This window comes from Ostrinia furnacalis, unplaced genomic scaffold, assembly GCF_004193835.3.
Source record: "Ostrinia furnacalis isolate ACB-3 unplaced genomic scaffold, ASM419383v2 OfSCF1700, whole genome shotgun sequence".
Taxonomy (NCBI): Eukaryota; Metazoa; Arthropoda; class Insecta; order Lepidoptera; family Crambidae; genus Ostrinia; species Ostrinia furnacalis.
Window position 1 is genome coordinate 659057 of NW_021131939.1, and position 20017 is coordinate 679073.

At 37.1% G+C, this 20017-nt stretch overlaps 1 long non-coding RNA gene across 1 annotated transcript; it reads left to right on the plus strand.

The window, feature by feature from the left end:
• The first annotated feature begins 18923 nt into the window (after nt 1-18923).
• On the plus strand, nt 18924-19731 carry LOC114353489 (uncharacterized). The gene is made up of 2 exons (XR_003655936.1): nt 18924-18958; nt 19563-19731. It is a non-coding gene; the product is annotated as an uncharacterized LOC114353489 (long non-coding RNA).
• The last annotated feature ends 286 nt before the right edge of the window (nt 19732-20017 follow it).

Sequence of the window (20017 nt, forward strand, 5' to 3'; positions counted from 1 at the left end):
ACAGCAGGGTGGTTTCGAGAAAATGAGACTTTTGTAAAAAGAGTGCGCAAAATGCATACATAATATATAAATGAATGATTACTTGTTANGGTATCCCAAGCGCAGCCGCGGGCAAGCCACGTAATTGTGACAAAACACCACAGAAACAAGACTCGCAGAGCGAGGGCGATAAGCTCGAGGAACTCGGAGCGCAGCGCATGCGAGCGGGCGGGCGAGGCGGAGCGCACGTCCGTACCGTGCGAGCGATGCGAAGCGAAATGAGTGAGTCAGTCAATCTTTCCGCTTTTATAGATGTACATACAGGGTGTCCCAAAATTAGCACGTTACACTGAACCTGTAGATAAGTGCATGTGATTATATTTTACGTTGTCTGCATAGTTTTAGAATATCATACAGATAGAAGACACTGAACTTTCTTATTGGTGTAGACTGTACTGGCTCTAACTAGTCGGTGTAAAGCGCAAGTTTGGATGCCCGCTGGTCAGGTGGACAGATGTCGCTTTGGGCTTGTTATCAACTCCCATTGTTAGAGAAGCGATTAGTTCTTGAGTTTCGATACCATTGTCATGATATGAGCTCCTGGACTCCTGGTACTTTGATCCAAATTGCTTGGAGTTGAAGTTGGATGCTAATAATTCTACTAATATCTAAGGAATGCAGAGAAAGCGTCTCGTAACACGGATTAAGACTTTTGGTTGAATTTTATTAATTAGACCAACCACAATTGGATCGAGTTTTAAACACAAATATTTTGTCGATTTTAGTTTTTTTATACACTCTCCGGGCCCAGGTAGGTACCAAATAAAATAAATTAATGGACATTAACATTACTTATATTATAAAAACACATAGAAAACACCCTGAAACTAGTCTCAAACTACAAAGGCATTCTTTTTGATTAATTAAAATAGAAAATACTTTTTTTTTTGTATTTAGCAACAATTAAAACAAGCTTCAATCATAATTATATTATGAAATGCTTTTATGATACGCTTAAATGGATTATATTCCTAATTAAAGTAATTAATAAGTCACGTACCTACAAATATTATAATGTCAAGTCTAAACATGACAACAGCCACATCTCCCCGCAAGGATGTCCTCGAACTTAACTGGTGCATAATTAACCAAAAAATAAATTAACCCGTAACACCTCAGTTAACGAGTTGTCAAGTCATTGTTTATTAACAATACGAACCCGATTAAGCGAAGGTGGGTTAGGCTGAAAAGTTACGAAATTGAAACGATAGGGTCGCAGAAACCAGCAAGGTTGATAACATTTGTGCCTTAAATTAATTTTATTTTTGTTATTTTTGATGTATTTTGTATGGTGTACTAACAGTGATCTTCATTTACTTTTTTCGCATGTACAGCTTATATTTATGAAGTTTTTACTGATCTTTAGTCTTTATGGAGAGCTAAATCATCACGCTATATCATATTTTGTTTCTCATGAACAGCAATTAATTGAAGACGACAATAGCACAAATTGTTGGAATGCTTATACAAGGATTGGCAGTTCGATCCCCGTAGCAAGTGTATTAGTAATTTGTGCAATATTTAAAACTAGCTGACTTGGCGAACCCCGTAAAAGGTGGTGAGGAAGGAAGGAATGGTGAAAGAATTTTTCGAATCGGTCCAGTAGTTTTGGAGCATATTCAATACGAACAAACAATCGTATCTTCCCTCTTTATATTATAAGTGTAGATGTAAAAAAAGAAAAAAAAACGGTTTTTTTGTATCTAATTTTTTCAGCTAGTGGTAACCCTGGCATCATTTAACCGGGCGGCCTGTTAATCATTCAGGGCGAAGGAACGGCGACAGGGAAATTAGACTTTGATGTTGCCGAATCGAGGCGAGCGTGTGACGCCGATTGGCGGCTACACGCCATCAGCTTAATTGCTATTTAGGTTGCTGTGCAATAATAACGCGAAATGAGACGTAATTAAAGTCGAAAATCACATTTTTAAGATCATTTTAGGTCATACTTACCAACATGGAAAGGGATCAACATCGTATCGACTTTGCCGCGCGGTCAACCGAGGCGGATAAGTGTGCGTTGCAGTATGGTTTCATTCAAAGAATACTGACCGCTTCGAGTTGATACGGTAACGATCCATTTCCGAATTGAAAGAGTGCTTCGCCTGAGTAAGTCATCTCATGACTCTATGAGAGATGCAGGCTGCAAAAGAGGCATATGAAATGAAGGCTCCATAATCGTTAATTTTAATCCAAATAGGCTAGTTGCCTAAAAAAATTTTTTTAGTCCGTAATGTTTAATATCAAAAAATATTGGACACATATATTTTTATTTGTCAATCTAACAAATAATTACATAGTTATGGTGCGTTGAAGTTGCGCACGACGTCACAACGTGCGGCATTTTTAAGCAAGCGTTGACGTCACGGGCCTCTTCTTATGAACTTTGGGGCGCTTTATCTCTTTAAATTTTCATTAGTTTGAAAAAGTGAAAAATACGTGTAGAGTATTTTTTGATAAGTTAACTGACGGACTAATTAAAACTCTTGCTTTTTGACCCAGGCAACATCCCCATTATCAACTCAAAGCTTTGCGCCTCTAGTTTTCAAACTGACGCCCGTATTCACAAACGATGCTTGCTTAAGTAAAGCAGCAAATCGAACGCACAGCGTTGAATAGAGTTCTGTGATTGGTTCGTGTGTCACCCTGTGCGTCGACGCGCACTGTGAGACCTCATAGTAATGTTTGTGAATACGGGCGTGAGTTTCTTGCGTTGCTACTTCTCAGCACTGGCCCAGTTACTAACCCGAGGTAGTGGTGTGGTTAAAATAGTACTAGAATTAGTAAAAGCGCTTTTTAATAGCTTATTATTAGCTAAGCATTGAATTTTATGACTTTAATAAGTCGCATCCGTATTCGGATCAGCCCAACAATGGTCAGTTATCCCCTCAAAACAAAACGCGACATATTTCATTTGAGATTTTCAGAACTTCACCTTCAGACGGATCCATTTGAATTTCAAAGAGAACAACGCGGCGGACTCGACACGTCCCCGTCTTGTCGCGGCTCTAAACTGCTAGTGGGGATTTGTTAGACAAAAACCTATGCTGATATAAAAATAAGTTTGTCTGAACCAGTTCTGAATGGACCTAAATGTCCCACATGAACTTAACAAAAAATAAAGCTCTCGCATCAGTCTCGCAAAACGAAATTCTGCTAGAAACAACTCATTTATAAGATCATCATCATCATCATCATTTCAGCCACAGGACGTCCACTGCTGAACATAGGCCTCCCCCAATGACTTCCACTTATAAGATCAGTAGGTATGTAATTACTATGTGGACAACGCAAAATTTCCTCGTTGACCTGCATGAAATTAGACCTAGAATTACTCATATGACCCAAACAGGCTTACGCTGGATTGACGATCGCAAATCTAAACTTCTAGCAGGGATTTTTTTTAAACTTACCCATTTTCAACATGAAGAAAGAAACCCTACCAGTTTGACTGCTGTTTGTAGAGGATCAATATCGAAAAATAAATAAAATAGCTCCTAAGACTCTACATTTATTATTGGTTTGACGATATTTCAGTCAGTAAATAAGTATACCTAAATCAGATTTAGTTATTTCGTATTCCCTAGTCAATTCGATACCAAACCTCCTTGCACTTTAACGACATCGTACACTTAAGTGCGCAACATTTTATATCCACTACGTTCACTAGGTCTACTTTGAAAGACCATTTCGACACATTCGACTCTACCTTTCTCTCTCTCACGCCGTAAAATTTTTGCGTGAGGGAAAGAGATGTGAATATAGATTAATCGTGTTACAGAGTAGACTTTCTGCACTTTAATTCATCCCCACGAATAAAATTCCCATTAGAATCGCAATTACTGCAACTGAGCGTCATTTTATGGACCATGTCGTTCACCTGTCGAATCTATTGAGGAGTGAAAAACGATTACTAAACTAATCACAAGGCAATAGAGTTCGATTTAAGATGCATGTGGAGGGCAATAAAAATTAACTCGTTAAAGTTTTAGTAAGATTGAAAAATCGCACGTTGCATTTAAATTGATCTTGTTTTTGTTATTCTTACATTTATCTAGTCACTAAAGAAATCAATAAATAGCTTCAACAATATTTCTTTACAATCACTTGCGTAATGGATTTGGATAAAACTTGCATTTACCTACTGAAACCAACAGGTTTCTTGTATCCCATGAAACACCTCTTTTTGTCATAGTCGAGCACAGACATTCGGTACAGAAAGACAGTAACTGGCAACTTAAACATAACTCTTTTGGGACTTGAACCCACGAATTTAGACTGCCCTGAGAAGATTACAAAATTTCCGAACTGTCAACAATTTTGATACCTAACTAAAAAGTGAAGCGCTGGACGCAGGCCGCTACCAATCGATCAACGTGGAAAGCATTGGGGGAGGCCTATGTTCAGCAGTGGACTTCCTATGGCTGTAATGATGATGATGATGAAAAAGTGAAGGTTAATCGTTTGATTTTAGAAAGCAGACAAAGCTGATAATGTGTTGAAAATTGTTTAACAAAAGAAGCTGTAAAAACTTAGGTACGTAGGTATTAATAGTTATGTTCGGTCACACACACTTAAGCTGTAACTCTATTCAAAGACTTTCATTTGCGTCCTCATTTCCATTTCACATCCAAACAAAAGTGAACCTTTTTGCCAAATTTCCATAAAAATAGCTGAACATTAAAAGATGGCTAAACACGCCGGTTATGCAGCAATAAAACGAAACGTTGGCAGCGTCGCCTTCCGGTCGGAGGGAACAATGAACGACTTTATTTAGTTGTATTAAAGACTATTTTTCAACAAAAATGTAGAGTCGGAAGTGCTAGCGACTGTACAGTCTACCAAGAAAAAGTAGCCAATTATGGTCTTTACGACTTTTGATGTAAGGACCAATGGTGAATCAAAATGATGAACAATTGACCTTTAAAGTACTTTTCCATTTACCAACTTTTACACTCTTGTTGTAAGGGTCAAAATTAGTTGGACTTTTTGAGGCTGACTGTACTTACGATTTCTCTCTGTACGTAATTTTAATGCCTCATACACGACTAGCGCAGATTTAATTTCGCGGAAAATGCCGACACAATTGAAAAGAATTAGCGATATTCAATAAGTTTCTGAAAAATATTGGTCGTTTATACGAGTACCAAAATATGTAGATAGATACCCACCTAAAATTAAAAGATGTTGATCAATCTATGCAAAATCAGTAAAACTAAGTTAGTTCCTTTCCGCTAAATGCCGTCAACTGCTAGACAAATGTTTGATCCTGCGCTGCCCGCGTTCAGGTGTTTCTCGCAACCTTCACTATATCGTCGGTCCACCGAGTGGCCTGCTGCTCATGCTAACTATTTTCTATCTGTGGTCGCCACATAGAGAAATTTTCTTCTCCAATGGCCAGTTCTACGAGTTTTATCTGAAACTAAGTGACTTAAAGGATAATGTAACGCTTACATTTTCCGTTTGGTATCTTGAACAAGTTTGTCCCTTACACCACTCGTAGTACACAGAGCATTACAGTAACGCAAATGTCTTTAGTGCTAATAATGTTGTAATTGCCGCTGAAATATGAAATCGTAACTGAAGACCGTAATTGCACCTGTTATGCTCATTTGGAGCGCGTTCTGGAAACGCGGTTTAGCACTCATTAGGGTAGTATACACTTTGGTAATGTTATGATGCTTAGTTAGAAGGATTTTAAATTAATCTTTAAATCAAAGGCAAAATTGTAAAGCCCAAGGCTTAATTTTTTTTTATAATTAACTCTTTTTTACTATAAATATTTTTAGAAAAAAAACCTTAATAAGATTATCTATATTATATTGTAAGATAGAATTTTAACAAAAAAAAAATAGAAATGAAAGGGCATATTTTGGTCTAATATAGTTATTGCCGATCACCCTTTTCAAAGTTGATTTTTACGAAATAGGATGTATAATTTTTAACAATTTTTTTTTACGAATTCATCCATCATAATAAATAAAATCTCTTCAAAGGTGAGCGTAATTTATTCTGACATTATTTGCCTACCCAACTGTCAAGTTTTGTCATAACTGGAACCCAAAATAAATCCTACCCCAATGGTCAAATTACCTCACCATTGCAATATGGCCCTTAATTTGCAAGTGGTAGAAGTCACAGTAATGACTGGTGTCAGGTTGACCAGCTCACTTGTCATTCCGGTACAGTCAGCGTCATTTGTAAAGGCATTATTTGCACCTGGCGCTCTGACCGCGAGGTGAGCGGTATAAATTAATATGGGGATTACTGCATTTTGCGGTTTGTTAAAATGCTGCTGAAATTCTAAATTTAGAGTTTTTTTAACCAAAAAAATATGAAAATCGTGGTTGCAGTAGACTTTTTTTTTACAGGAATAGGTTAGTGCATCTGATACAATCGCGAGGCTCTATTTACCTGACTGCGGCAGAAGGAGGGTTATGTTTTTTTATTAAGATTTTTTAAAACGTGACACTAATATCCTTCAAAAATAAGGATTTATAAGGTACCAGTTACAAAATATATTGTTCTACGTACATTCAGATTTTGACGTAAAAAGAATCAAACGCTGGAATTCGCTACCTGCTGCTGTCTTTCCCGAACACTATAATCCGAACAGCATCTCACATAATATTTAAGATGGCGGTTAAATGTATGTCTTGTTTTGCATAAAAAACACATTGGACGTATGTTATTTCCCTCGTTAAAGTGTAAAAAAAAATAAGCTTTTAAAACTCAACGTTGTTCTAAAAAGTGAAGCGCCATCTTAGCCCCTCGTCACCCTAACGCTCGAGCGGTCATCGACCGGCCTCAGATGCTCGTCTGTAGACCTCAACGAGCTACGGTGTACAATTAGTTTCAGGGTAATAGAAACTTTCTAATGTCTAAAATATTTCAGGAAATATCAAATAACTTGCGATCCTAGACAGAAATAAGTAAATCTAGGAGATTAATGCCCGTTTTCACCATCAAACCCTAATGTTTAAGTGACCCTTATGAAAACAAAATTCATATTATTTGTTACCTTAGGGGTTACGTAAAAATTAGGGATTGATGGTGAAAACGGGCATAACTCTATTTCAATCAAATTCAATGGTAAAAAATTATTTTCAACATTTTATGTAAGCTTTGTATATTATGTTAAATCTATCACTAAGCATAAGTTTGCTCTAATCAGTATTCACGTATTTTGTCACATTTTGATGTCACACGACGAGATTTATTTTCATAGGAGACGTTAAAATAAATCTACACAAAGTAAAGGAAAGAAATGTGTCATTTACATCAGTTTTTTCAGTAGGGAATTTTACGGGTTTTCAGCTAAGCAAACCTGTCTTTTACATTCATAATAATAATTAGTAATTACCATGTTATCATCAGATCCTTTAGTCTCCAACCCTCTCTACCAGAGGCAAATGAATGATTTGGCCTACTCCCCACTGGCCCAACTCCCCAGTCTGGCCAGTGTTACCCTTTAACGTGTTCGGGGTGATAATCTGTGCACGACGGACGGCCTCCGAAACATGATAGTTGTAAAATAGTTTTCGTTTTGTTTCAATTTTGTATCGTTTTTTATTTTCGTTTACATAGTTAAANTATCATATAATATTTTGCCATAGTTTTTTTATAGGCTTGAAATTTATTGAAATCCAATTTAGTAACCCTGTGGTACAAATTATCGAACCGGTTGGCTAAATTGGACCGAAGCTCTGAGCTCGTATTTTGTTGATTTGTGCTAAATATACAACAATCATGTTAATTAATACTTATGAAATAGTAAGTTGAATAATTTATCTTTTATTATATACCATGGACATTAGCAAAAACAAAAGAAAACTATGTGTAAAATGGGATTGAAAAAAACTGGTCCAAATTAGCGGACTCTCCCTTATTAACTGCATTGCAGGTGTGTATCTTATAAGCTGTGAGCTAATGATAGGTACTTACATTCGACAATCCATCAGACTACTGCTAGTTTCATGAAAAAAAAAAACGTTTAGTCCGTCAATTACATTATCAAAAAATATTGGACACGTATATTTTTATTTGTCAATCAAACAAGTAGTTACGAAGGTTATGACGCGTTAAAGTTCCTCGTGACGTCACAAAGTACTGCACTTTTAAACACGCTTTGACGTCACGGGCATCTTACTTAGAATTTTGGCGCGCTTTATCTCTTTCAATTTTCATTAGTTTGAAAAAGTGAAAAATACGACACGTGTCGAGTATTTTTTGAAAAGTTAACCGACGGACTAGTTCAAGCTCTTGCTTTTTTACGCAGGAAACATCCCTATTTTTGTTGCAAAATCGGAGCTATTACCCGTTTTTAAGATGCCGTGCCGTCAAAGCGTGTTTAAAAGTGCAGTACTTTGTGACGTCACGAGGAACTTTAACGCGTCATAACCTTCGTAATTACTTGTTTGATTGACAAATAAAAATATACGTGTCCAATATTTTTTGATAATGTAATTGACGGACTAAGTAAAAAGTCTGTACGTTAAAAACATAATTAACCTACTTGGAAATAAAATACTTTACAGAAATGAACCCATATAACAAAGTTGAAGGTATAACATTATTAATTATCGCACCCATTCCCTCAGCAATTTGTTCCTCAGCCGATTATCCTCTTGGCACAAGAGCTCAAAATGGCCGCCGCCACTCCCGCGTCGCCACTTGGAACCTCTTTACGGCAATTTTCAACTCTGGACCAATGTAGGAGTGATTCTACAAGGAATTATAAGTACTTCAGCCGGCTTAATGAAGGAGAAGAGGGTTTTAAACCTACCGACTCAGCTTATTGATGTTTTGAAATAGGTTACCTTAGTTACTAATCCGTTTATGATCGTTTGAAGATACCGATCTCCATGGCTCTTATAAACATCCTGAGGATAAAAACCACGTATGTTGAGGTACGAGTAAAGACGAATCAAAATGAAAAACCCTACAGAAAGTATGACAAAGGGATTCGGAAGTTATTTGTATGATTTCAGATGCTATTATGCTGCTGAGTGCTGTGATCAAGGTAAATGCGACTTTGCAACCAAAATGTCTGACTGATGTAATGTCGACTCCCTTGATTTTAAAGATCTATGGAAATACACACAATTTTTTTTTAAATTACATCTTCTTGTATTTTATTTAATTACGATTAATTGATTATTATTAACCAAATATTAACTACATCCCCTCTAAGCTTGTTAGCATAATAACGACATAGGAATGCATAAACATAAAATAAATGTACCCAAATCCAAAGCGAACACCCAAGTGCCTTTATCCCTAAACCAATATTATCCGAACGACATTTTTAACAAACGCATACCCGATTTAACGGTAAACATTTATTCGTAAATCACCCCATTATGGGGTGCCATAAATTCATTGCAACACCAATCGCATTCCCTCCTTTCGCCTTTCCAAACACACTTTTAGCGTCAAGCTAGCTTTGTGGAAATAATGTTCCTTAAAATTTATCGCCATAATAAATGTTTGGACCCCCCTTTTTCTATGAAAATAAGTTGAAATTTACTGGTTCGTGGGGTCAACTTGTGTTACATTTCATTTTACAGATGTTCTTTATGATTCTACTTTGCATGCATATGAGTTCACGGTCTTGCTCGCTTTCTAAGTGGAGATTTAGCTTAAGTAAATTGTGAGTTAAGGTTTTTGGGAAATGTTAGTGTTAAACGAAATTAGTTTGAATGAATCTTCATATTTTTATCAAATGTAGGTTCATATTTTTTACCAAATAAGTAAATAAGTACTGGTAAAGGTAAGAAAAACATCAATCTTTTAAACTGCGATCTCCAACCCGCCTGCCTAGCGTGGAGATTATGGCAAAACCCTCCACTATAGTGGAGGAGGCTCATAGTCCAGCAGTGGACTGTAAAGGGCTGTTGATGATGATGATGAAAGGTAAGAGCCTGGATGCGGGCAGCGCAGGACCGTTCATTGTGGAAAACCTTGGGGGAGGCCTTTGTCCAGCAGTGGACGTCATTTGGCTGAAACGACGAAGTAAATTAGTAGAGTCAATCATTAGGGTGTCCTAATAATTAAGTATTGTGACATTATTAGTGAGATATAAGATTATACATTTTCATGAAAATCATCAGAAAATGTTTGAATAAACTTTTTTTTTGACAGGGTTAAAATCAATTGGTGACCATGGGCCGGAAGACGTAGTGTGGACCGACGATCTGGTGAAGGTCTCAGGAGGTGCCTGCATGCGGGCGGCTCGGATCAGTCGTTCAGGACCGGTCGTTATGAAGATCCTTGGGGGAGGCCTTTGTCTAGCATGATTTGGCTGAAACTAACGAACGAAATATTTTCCTGACTCTTAAGTTGCTAGCTATATGTATTATAATTTATGTAAACAAAAACAACTAAGCTTGTCTAAGTGACGAAACATCGACTGACAAACGAAACAACGCTGTCAGGACTCTTTAGCCTCCAAAAGAACTTTCAGGACTTACTCGTAAGTCTCATTAAGTAATCAAAGAACAAAACAAAACAGCCGATGTGTTCGAAACAAAGGAAAACTGTTAAATTATGTCTATTAACTTTTGAACTTGTATCCCGGATTCATTTGATCCGGGATGTTTGGCAGATTTGAAGGCAAACAGAACTTCTCCCCATGTGATTTTAATCGGCGAAGGGTTGAGGAGTTTGGAGAGTAATTAAAACTTTATTTCGTGATGTCAATATTTAAAACGCTCGCTTTGATCGCGGTGGCTGGGTAATTAGGTAAAGATTCTTAGAGTTTTCATGACAGTGTATAAATCGGGAACAGATTTTATAACATAAATTATTATTTACTTTTGACCGATCAATATTAGCACTGGTGATTTGTTTAGACAATTTTTTGCCACCATAGGAGGGGTTTTATGGCTTAATCTGACCTTTGCACATGTGTATCAATCTAGAGTAAATACTTAGAACAAAAACTACTCATTAGAGGTGCATAAAATCGGGGATCACGATACCTATTTTGCATAACGAAGTTATTGGTGTATGGTGATTTGATTCAAGAATCTATACTTTCTGCATCCCTATCATCATTCTACAGTGTGAGTCACGTTAAAGTGTACATATGAAAATATATGAAACTAGACCTATTTTTATCGACAAAAAAGAGGTCAAAAAATTTTTGAGATTTTTTTTTAATTTTTTATAGAATTTTTTTTCTTCCAATTACTTATTGTAAAGAAAACGTAATAACTTTTAAACTAAGCGGCATATCCTGATAAAATAAAAACAGTAATAATGCTAAATAACAGGCAATACTAAAAAAATACATAAAATACACAAAAAATGCCAACAAATAATAAAAAATTATACTTTTTGAAAAAAAATCTGCTTTTAAATTCGTGTTTTTTGGTTATTTGATAAATTTCTCCAAAAAATGCCCCTATAACAGGCGGTTTTTATTACTTTGTATTATTCTCTATCGTATTATCTTTGTAAAACCAAAAATCGCATGTCTCTATCCCTATCACAACATTTGCTATGATCGTTTGAACAGAGGCCTGTCACAACATTATTCTCCGCTACATGTAGAGACAATTTTAATTTTAACTAAAATGCTTATTTTACTTCGAAATCTTTTGTTTTTATTTGAAATCTAACTTGTCTTTATCAAAATGACAAATCTAGAGCCATTTTCAGTTTCGTTGTTAACGTAGCGTTGAATGGCGCGCCCGGAGAGGCTTAGTTCAAACGATCATTGCAAACGTTGTGATAGGGATAGAGACATGCGATTTTTGGTTTTACGAAGGTAATACGATAGAGAATAATACAAAGTAATAAAAACCACTGGTTATAGGGGCATTTTTTGGAGAAATTTATCAAATAACCAAAAAAACACGAATTTAAAAGCTGATTTTTTTCAAAAAGTATATTTTTTTATTATTTGTGGGTCTTTTTTGTGTATTTTATGTATTTTTTTAGTATTGCCTGTAATTAAGCATTATTACTGTTTTTTTTTTATCAGGATATACGGCTTAATTGAAAAGTTATTACGTTTTCTTTACAATAAGTAATTGGAAGAAAAAAAATTCTATAAAAAATTAAAAAAAAATCTCAAAAAATTTTTGACCTCTTTTTTGTCGATAAAAATAGGTCTAGTTTCATCTACTTTCATATGTACACTTTAACGTGACTCACACTGTATTTTTAGTCATTTATTTTTTTACTTTTTTAGAGTTGACTTAACTACTTTATAAAAGTTCAGCCCACTCACAAAATAACTGCATAACACATGATATTCATGACTAAGCCATTAATGTAAAAATATCAATAGCTTCATATCGATAGCAATTAGCGAACCCCAAACTCCCTAATCCCGAACATTCGAGTTCCCTGCAATTTCAAACGTAAAAAATAAATTGCGAAATAATATCGGCGTGCACCCAAAATTCATCTGCTCTAGAAATGAACTCATCGAGTCGTCCCAAGTCTGGCACGGGAATTTAATCCGGCATAAAGAGTATCGCATCCTATGGGATGTACAGGGCACATCAAGCTTACAGTGTTCTTATTCAGTTCTGATAGGAGCTATTTTGCTAGAGAATTGTGTAGCCAAATGAGCTGACTGTACGTACTAGTACCCTCAAGTATTGAAGGGTGATACGAAAAACCGGACAACTGCGGAAAATAATTCTTAACTTTTTTTTTATCCACAACGAGGAAGGTCTTGGCCTGTATCTCACCTGATGGTAAGTAATGATCAGGCCGAAGGTGGAAGTGAGCTTCACCCGGAATCCTTAACCACGGAGGAACTGGCTATCTTACCTCTAACTGCCGGAACACCACAATGCTGTTAACATTGTTGTTATGGCGATAGACTTACGTAAGATGGTGGTAGCTAGCCAGGCGGACTTAGAACAAGCCCTACCACCAACCAAACTGAAAAGAAAAATCTGCCCCACTGGGAATAGAACCCGGGACCTCTGCGTCTGAAGCAGGTGGTCTTACCAGTAGACCACAGAGGCGGTCAACGCCTCCATAACTTTTTTAGCGTTTGATCTCCAATCTGATCTCATAATAAGATAAGAAGTTATCAGCAATGAGCATGCTTACTTAGTACCTACTCTATAATTATGTTACATTCAGTCGATGTAACATCTGAGAGAAAATTCATACTTTTAACCAGATAAGATCTTTAATGTTTTAGGTTTGTTTCCTTTTATGTGTGTGCTGCTAACATAGTACGTAACATATTAACAAGACTTCACCTTCTATAATTGTCTGTAGGGTAACTTCATTGTACTTACTATCTTAATAACTAACGGCCACCCGCGACTTCGAACGCGTGGATCCCGTTTTACCCCCTTAGGGTTAGAGTTTCGTAAAATCCTTTCTTAGCGGATGCTTACGTTATAACATCTACCTGCATGCCAAATTTCAGCCCGATCCGTCCAGTGGTTTGGTTGGGCTGTGCGTTGATAGATCACTTTGTCAGTCAGTCAGTCACATTTAAGTTATAAAATAATATTTAGATATTTATACTTTAGGTAAAATCATGAATCTAAAAATGACACTTTATCTGTTTTACGTCGCTCCCCGATATTTCGACCGTGTACCCGGATTGTCCCGGGCCGGGTTAAATTCCGTCGAGTGGTCACGTGGGGGATTTCCTTGTTGCCCAGAATTTTCTTTCACAATAGCCGGTTTTATTTTGGAGTTGGCTTAATCTACATATTTTGAGGCAGTTGTGACGTCATCTTTTTAAGAGAATAGGGCTTGTTCTCTCGCTGTTGATAGCTTATTCGATTTTTGAAATTTTCTTTATATTTTTACTTTATTTACGATTAGTACGGTATTTCTAAACTGTTACGGAAAATTATTTCGCTTCACTAAGTCTCATAATACTAATGGATTGCTCAAAATTCCTACTATTAAGCTAAGTAGACTTCATGATAAAAAAAAAACATTTAGAATAGAAATGTTTTTACTGACTCAGATTTTGGTCGATTTGGTATTTTTTTTTAAGTCTGGTAAATGTTTCATCATCGTGTAAGGTGTAAGGTGTTTTTATATAGGTATATTCGACATATAAGTACAGTAATTTATCAAAGCTGCTACTTTTTATCCAGAAATATTTATCTAATAATCATCCACTACCTACCGTACATAATGACAAAATTACCAACAACGCTAAAAGCTAGTAACAGTAAAATTGCAATCTGCAAACAACTACCAAAATTGCCAAAGCAAAATTTCACATCCGAATATTTGCTGTTGAAATTGTATCAGGCGTTGCAATGCACCCAAAGTCATTTATTTCCATCTGCAAAATTGTCGGCCGACCAAAGTGTGGACAGCTATCAGACATACATTCTGGCCAGGTCCCTGTGGACCAGGTAAATAAGTCTGCCACTAAGTGAGCCCACACAATAGCGGTGGCTAATTTATTAGGCAGCGCGGGATGACAGTGGGGCCAGGACAAAAGCGGTAAGGTGCAAAGGATATTATGGTAAGGAGTTAAGATTTAGTCAAGTGTGAAAATAAGAGATGGGAAAAAGAGCTTATGAGCAGGTAAATAAGTTAGTGCTTTAGTTGGATATACTGGAATTGTCTCTAACATGCAGAATAAAGTACGTTTACCAAGTCCCAAATAGGTGCTAACTTCGGCCCCAATGCAGGTTTGTTTTATTATTTAGTGAGATTATAAGAAGAAAACTCCAAATATAACTTAATTCTCCCCATTGCTTATTAACTTTATTAGAAGTTGTTTTTTTTACATTGTTTCTTCATGCAAAATTACTTTGTGATCCAAAGACGCTTTCTTTTCTAACAACAACACATTTTTCAAAACAAAATTGACTCTAACTCCTAAAATCCGTTTATTTCTTTTTTATAATGACATCACAACATCAAGTTTCTCATCTCAGTTTTTAAAATCACTAATCCACTTCACTCGGCACCAAACAACTTCGTTGGGAGTTTATTCGGGGGCAAACATTTTGCGGGCTCACACTAACGCGATTAATCTAACGTGTCGTGGCCCCGCCCGGCGGGTAGTTGGTGAAATTTACACCCGCCCTGCCGCTCTTAAGGCTCGCGTATTTTTAACGCAATAAGGTAACGTGGTTAGATATTGGAGATTCTGTTTTGATTAGAAAATTAAGAATTTTATAGTGAACTAGCTTTCCGCCCGCGGCTTCGCCCGCGTGGAATTTTGTCTGTCACAGAAAAACTTGATAAAGTTTTTCTGTGACAGACGCGCGATAGCGCGCGTCCCTGTTTCAAAAACCGGGATAAAAACTATCCTATGTTCTTTCCCGGGACTCAAACTATCTCTATGCCAAAGGACAATGTTCGTTCTCCATACATTGTTCGCCTAAAAAACCAACAATTTTGACATATTACTACCCGAAAGCGAAATAATACGATTCTGTGTGTAAGAACAATGATTCCTGATGGACACTTGCCATAAAATTAATGATTAAGAATATTAAATCACAGCGATTTTATAATATGTCGTTTATGACAACATGGCGTCTAATGTATTGTGTGAATGTATGAACACCGATTCGCGAAAAATGTTTTGTATTGTCGTCACGCCGAGTCNAAGCTCGAGGAACTCGGAGCGCAGCGCATGCGAGCGGGCGGGCGAGGCGGAGCGCACGTCCGTACCGTGCGAGCGATGCGAAGCGAATGACCCTGTGCATCCACGCGCACTGTGAGACCTTATAGTAACGTTTGTGAATACGGGCATCTTATGTAGTTTTATTTTACATAAAACGTTAAATACCTAATATGAGTACCTATCGCCTTCGTTCATAACAAAAACACTGCTTAGAGGCAATGATATAGGTACATACAATTATTAATAAGATTTATGGATATTTATCGATCGTTAGTTGTATTGTTCGTCATGTTTAAAAGCAGTCACTAGTGTAATGCCATGAATTAAGTTTAATCAAAGTTAACAGTAGGTTCAATTAAGTCACTGACTTCTACAATAAAATATCGTTTACTGGGTAGACTCTGACTGATTGCCTCAACAACGCACACAGGACTATGGAATGCAAGTCATGCTTTTGGTCGTTATATTCTGATTTCAGGATAATATTACTTTGGGAAACCACACTAGCGAAACAAAATAGTCCAAACTAAAAAACATCAGATACTTCTTAGCAAAAAAAACTAGATCATTAGGTCCCATTGAGTCATCTATTGTAAGGCACATATTTTCGGAAGTCCCTTTCACGAGACTGAAATTTATCATTCTATCGCATTAGACCACACTCTATCAGTATCACAAAAAGATAACGGAGGAAAAATTGATGGTCCTGATCCCAATAGCGATTGGAGGGGAAGGCGTACGGGTTGACAAGTATCTTGGAGTATCTATGAAATGAAAAGCCGCTTGACTGATGATATCAGTCTTATCCTGATGGGCAAGGACATTTTTCGAAGGGCACGATTTTAAATAAACTCTTCCTTGATGGGCTACCTCCTCCTGTAAATATGTACGTTGTTTATGTATAGACGATATCATATCAAGGTTAACATTGTGGCATTTTCAGCAGTTGTAATGGGGGCGAGTTCGCCACTATTTCATGGAGCGATCCACATATTTAGTGACTAAAGATTTATGAAAATATGCACAGTTTTCCATCACCCAAGTGTTTCTACCTCGAACCGTTTTCGAGAAATCAAGTTTTTCTATTTACTAAAAAAATTGGCTTACACTATATAGGTAGGTAAGTTCGATAAACATCCATTATTGTTGCACATATTTAAGCAAGACACCAACCAGTTCCTTTACCTTAGTAAAAAATATGTAAAAAAGATGTTTATGCCAGATTCTATGAAAACTATATTCACTCTCAAAAACAATATGTGTATTCATACCATTAAGTAACGCTAAACACACGTGACAATAGCTCCACAGAGTAAATGCATTTTATTTGCGTTCCATTATTTAAAATCGAATAACGAACACAAGAATAGCGTCCGGAATCGAGCGTTCCCGACGTGAATTAACCCGATTTCGCGCTCAGTTGCCGGGAAGCGGCACAGATGCATATTGACAAGTAAATCTATTAGACTATGCAACGGTGAACTGCACTATATTGAATATATTTTAAGTAAAAAGTGAATATAGTGGCAATATAAAAGAGCATTTCGAAGTTGTCAAGAAATGAAACTGCTGCTGAAGGTACTGCGAAGAAAAATTCTAAACAATTTTTGTTATCATAAAAATAACCCAGAAGAAAAATACATTTGTATTTAATTGCTTTAAAACTTTTGCTTACAATTTTAACACTGAAAATCGATTGAAAAGTACCAATCATTTTTTTAAGCCACATAGTTTTTGACAAGATCACTTACTTACACGTGACAAAATAAAACCTCATCGTGAAGTATCTTATTTTTTTTACCGAACTGAGACAGTCCGGGAAAACAGTTTTCTTTGATACATAAAGGCCGTTGTTCACCAAACATCGTTGTGTATTTGAAGACTTATTGTTGGATACTATAACGAAAAAAGTACCTTGTAAATTGGGGAGTAATGAAAAGGAATGTGTAAAAAACATTCAGCTTTCATCTTAGGGAAAATTAATATTCATAATATTGATAGGGACTTAAATCTGAGTTAATAATCTTGATATTATGTTTAATAATCTTGCCAGTTACCATCCTGTTGTTAGTTGCCGAACCACCCACGTTCGTTAATCTTTTGGTTAAAGCGGCATGCATCAATAAAATTGCTTTCTGCCTATTTTATGAGGTCTTCCGTCCATCCAATAACATTCTGCCAATCGGTGAAAAATCTGTTTTCCTTGCTGGCCTTTTACTGCCACTTTAGGTCACTTTGCTGATGAGGTTTCTCATTGAACTTTGTTTTTCTAGCACTTTATTTCATTTTTCGACCATAACTGCAGAGTTGAACTACGTATAACTCCCACGCTAGCAACTCTGCCCTTTATGAAAGGCCACAACTGAGTGACATTAATTGTACCCACTACAACCGCTTGCATGCAGGGTCTTGCAATTTGATTCAAGTAAGTTTAACTGAAAGTTGTCATGGATAATTGAATGATCAAACGAACTTACCAAGTGAAGTTCGATCTAAATTATCCTGTTTTCGCCGAAGAGATTTATTTTACCATGTAGTACCCCTGTACGACAACCCAATCCGCACACAATATTCAGCGTAGTAGTATTAAAAAACAAAAGAGCGGGCAACCCCACCCCTACCACGCTGTGGGCTCGGTGTCCGAGCGGTCTCATTATATTTAGAGAAGAGATGACATTGACGTTTACCTCCAGGGAAGAAGNAAAGGCGCCTAACTCTAGTCCCCCTGCCCCTAAGGCACCGGCCCACAAAGTCCCGGCCCCTCAGGCCAAGCCCCAGCCTACACATTCACCTGCGGCTGACATTAAATTGGTCAGAGACTTCTTTGGCCAAATTAATGTCGGCGAGATGTTTGTGATCGCCGCAAAACTGCGCGCGACTAATGGCGAAGGCAACATCATGGAAAGGTTATCTATCCTCGCCGAACACGTAGACTTTTGCTACGCTATCTCTTCTTTCCACGCTCCGTAATGGCTAATCCCACCGCTAGGATCAAACCCCGGTCAATCCTATTAACTATTCTGTAACCACCTATTTATGGCAAATAAATTATTAGTATTATTCCTCTTTATAATATTAGTAGGTATACATACATAACTTGCTGTTCCAAAATATTCGTCATTCGTTTTCGTTTCATCGCTAAAAATAACTTAATTTTATTTTTCATTACGTCTGAAATATAATTTGTATACGTCTGAAATATAATTTGTAGTAAAAATAGACTGTAATGAAAAATATCAATAAAATATTTTAATTACCACGTGATCGCAAAAACTACCACCAAGATTTTTCGGANGGCGTTTAACTACGCTTGTTCGTTATCACCGTTAGGTATCCCAAGCGCAGCCGCGGGCAAGCCACGTAATTGTGACAAAACACCACAGAAACAAGACTCGCAGAGCGAGGGCGATAAGCTCGAGGAACTCGGAGCGCAGCGCATGCGAGCGGGCGGGCGAGGCGGAGCGCACGTCCGTACCGTGCGAGCGATGCGAAGCGAAAAACTAATCGATGTCGGCTTGCGTATTGTAATTTATACTGATATTCACATCAATATTTTGACAAAGTGGTTACTAATATTTAAACAATAACTGTAGAAATCAATTCTACAATGAATATTCTTTATTTTGGGATACTTTTATTGCAGTTATTGCTGTGTTTTTAAATAAAAAACCACGATCAAAATGTGACGTTAATCTTCAAATTTGCCAAATTATTTTTAGATTTTACTCAATAATGGTAATGAAATTCAAGAATCTATTTCATTAATGGACTACAAGAATATATGTCCGATGATTACTATATATTTTTAAGCTTATTATATGAGCATAAATAATAGATACAGGACTTTGAAAATGAGTCTGCGGCAATTTTTCCGTAAAATGGTTGTGGGAGATGGGGCACTGTGAATTAAGCAAAANTTCGTTATCACCGTTAGGTATCCCAAGCGCAGCCGCGGGCAAGCCACGTAATTGTGACAAAACACCACAGAAACAAGACTCGCAGAGCGAGGGCGATAAGCTCGAGGAACTCGGAGCGCAGCGCATGCGAGCGGGCGGGCGAGGCGGAGCGCACGTCCGTACCGTGCGAGCGATGCGAAGCGAATCGGTTGCGGCAGCGTATTTATGTGTAGGCGCGGGGACCCCGCGCTCCCCCGCCGATGCGCCCTCTGTTGTCATCACTAAACACTGATATAGACAATGACAACAATATGGGATCATCTTTAATATATCTGTCGGCTGCAAATTATTATTGATGATTAATAGTACCAATCTTAATATTATGTTATCTGTAAATCTGTAGAGCGGAAGGTTTGTGATTCCTAAACGTAACACCCGACTGATGCGCAGAAAAAAGTAACTGTCAATCAGTTGTGTCATGTCAAGTGTGAGC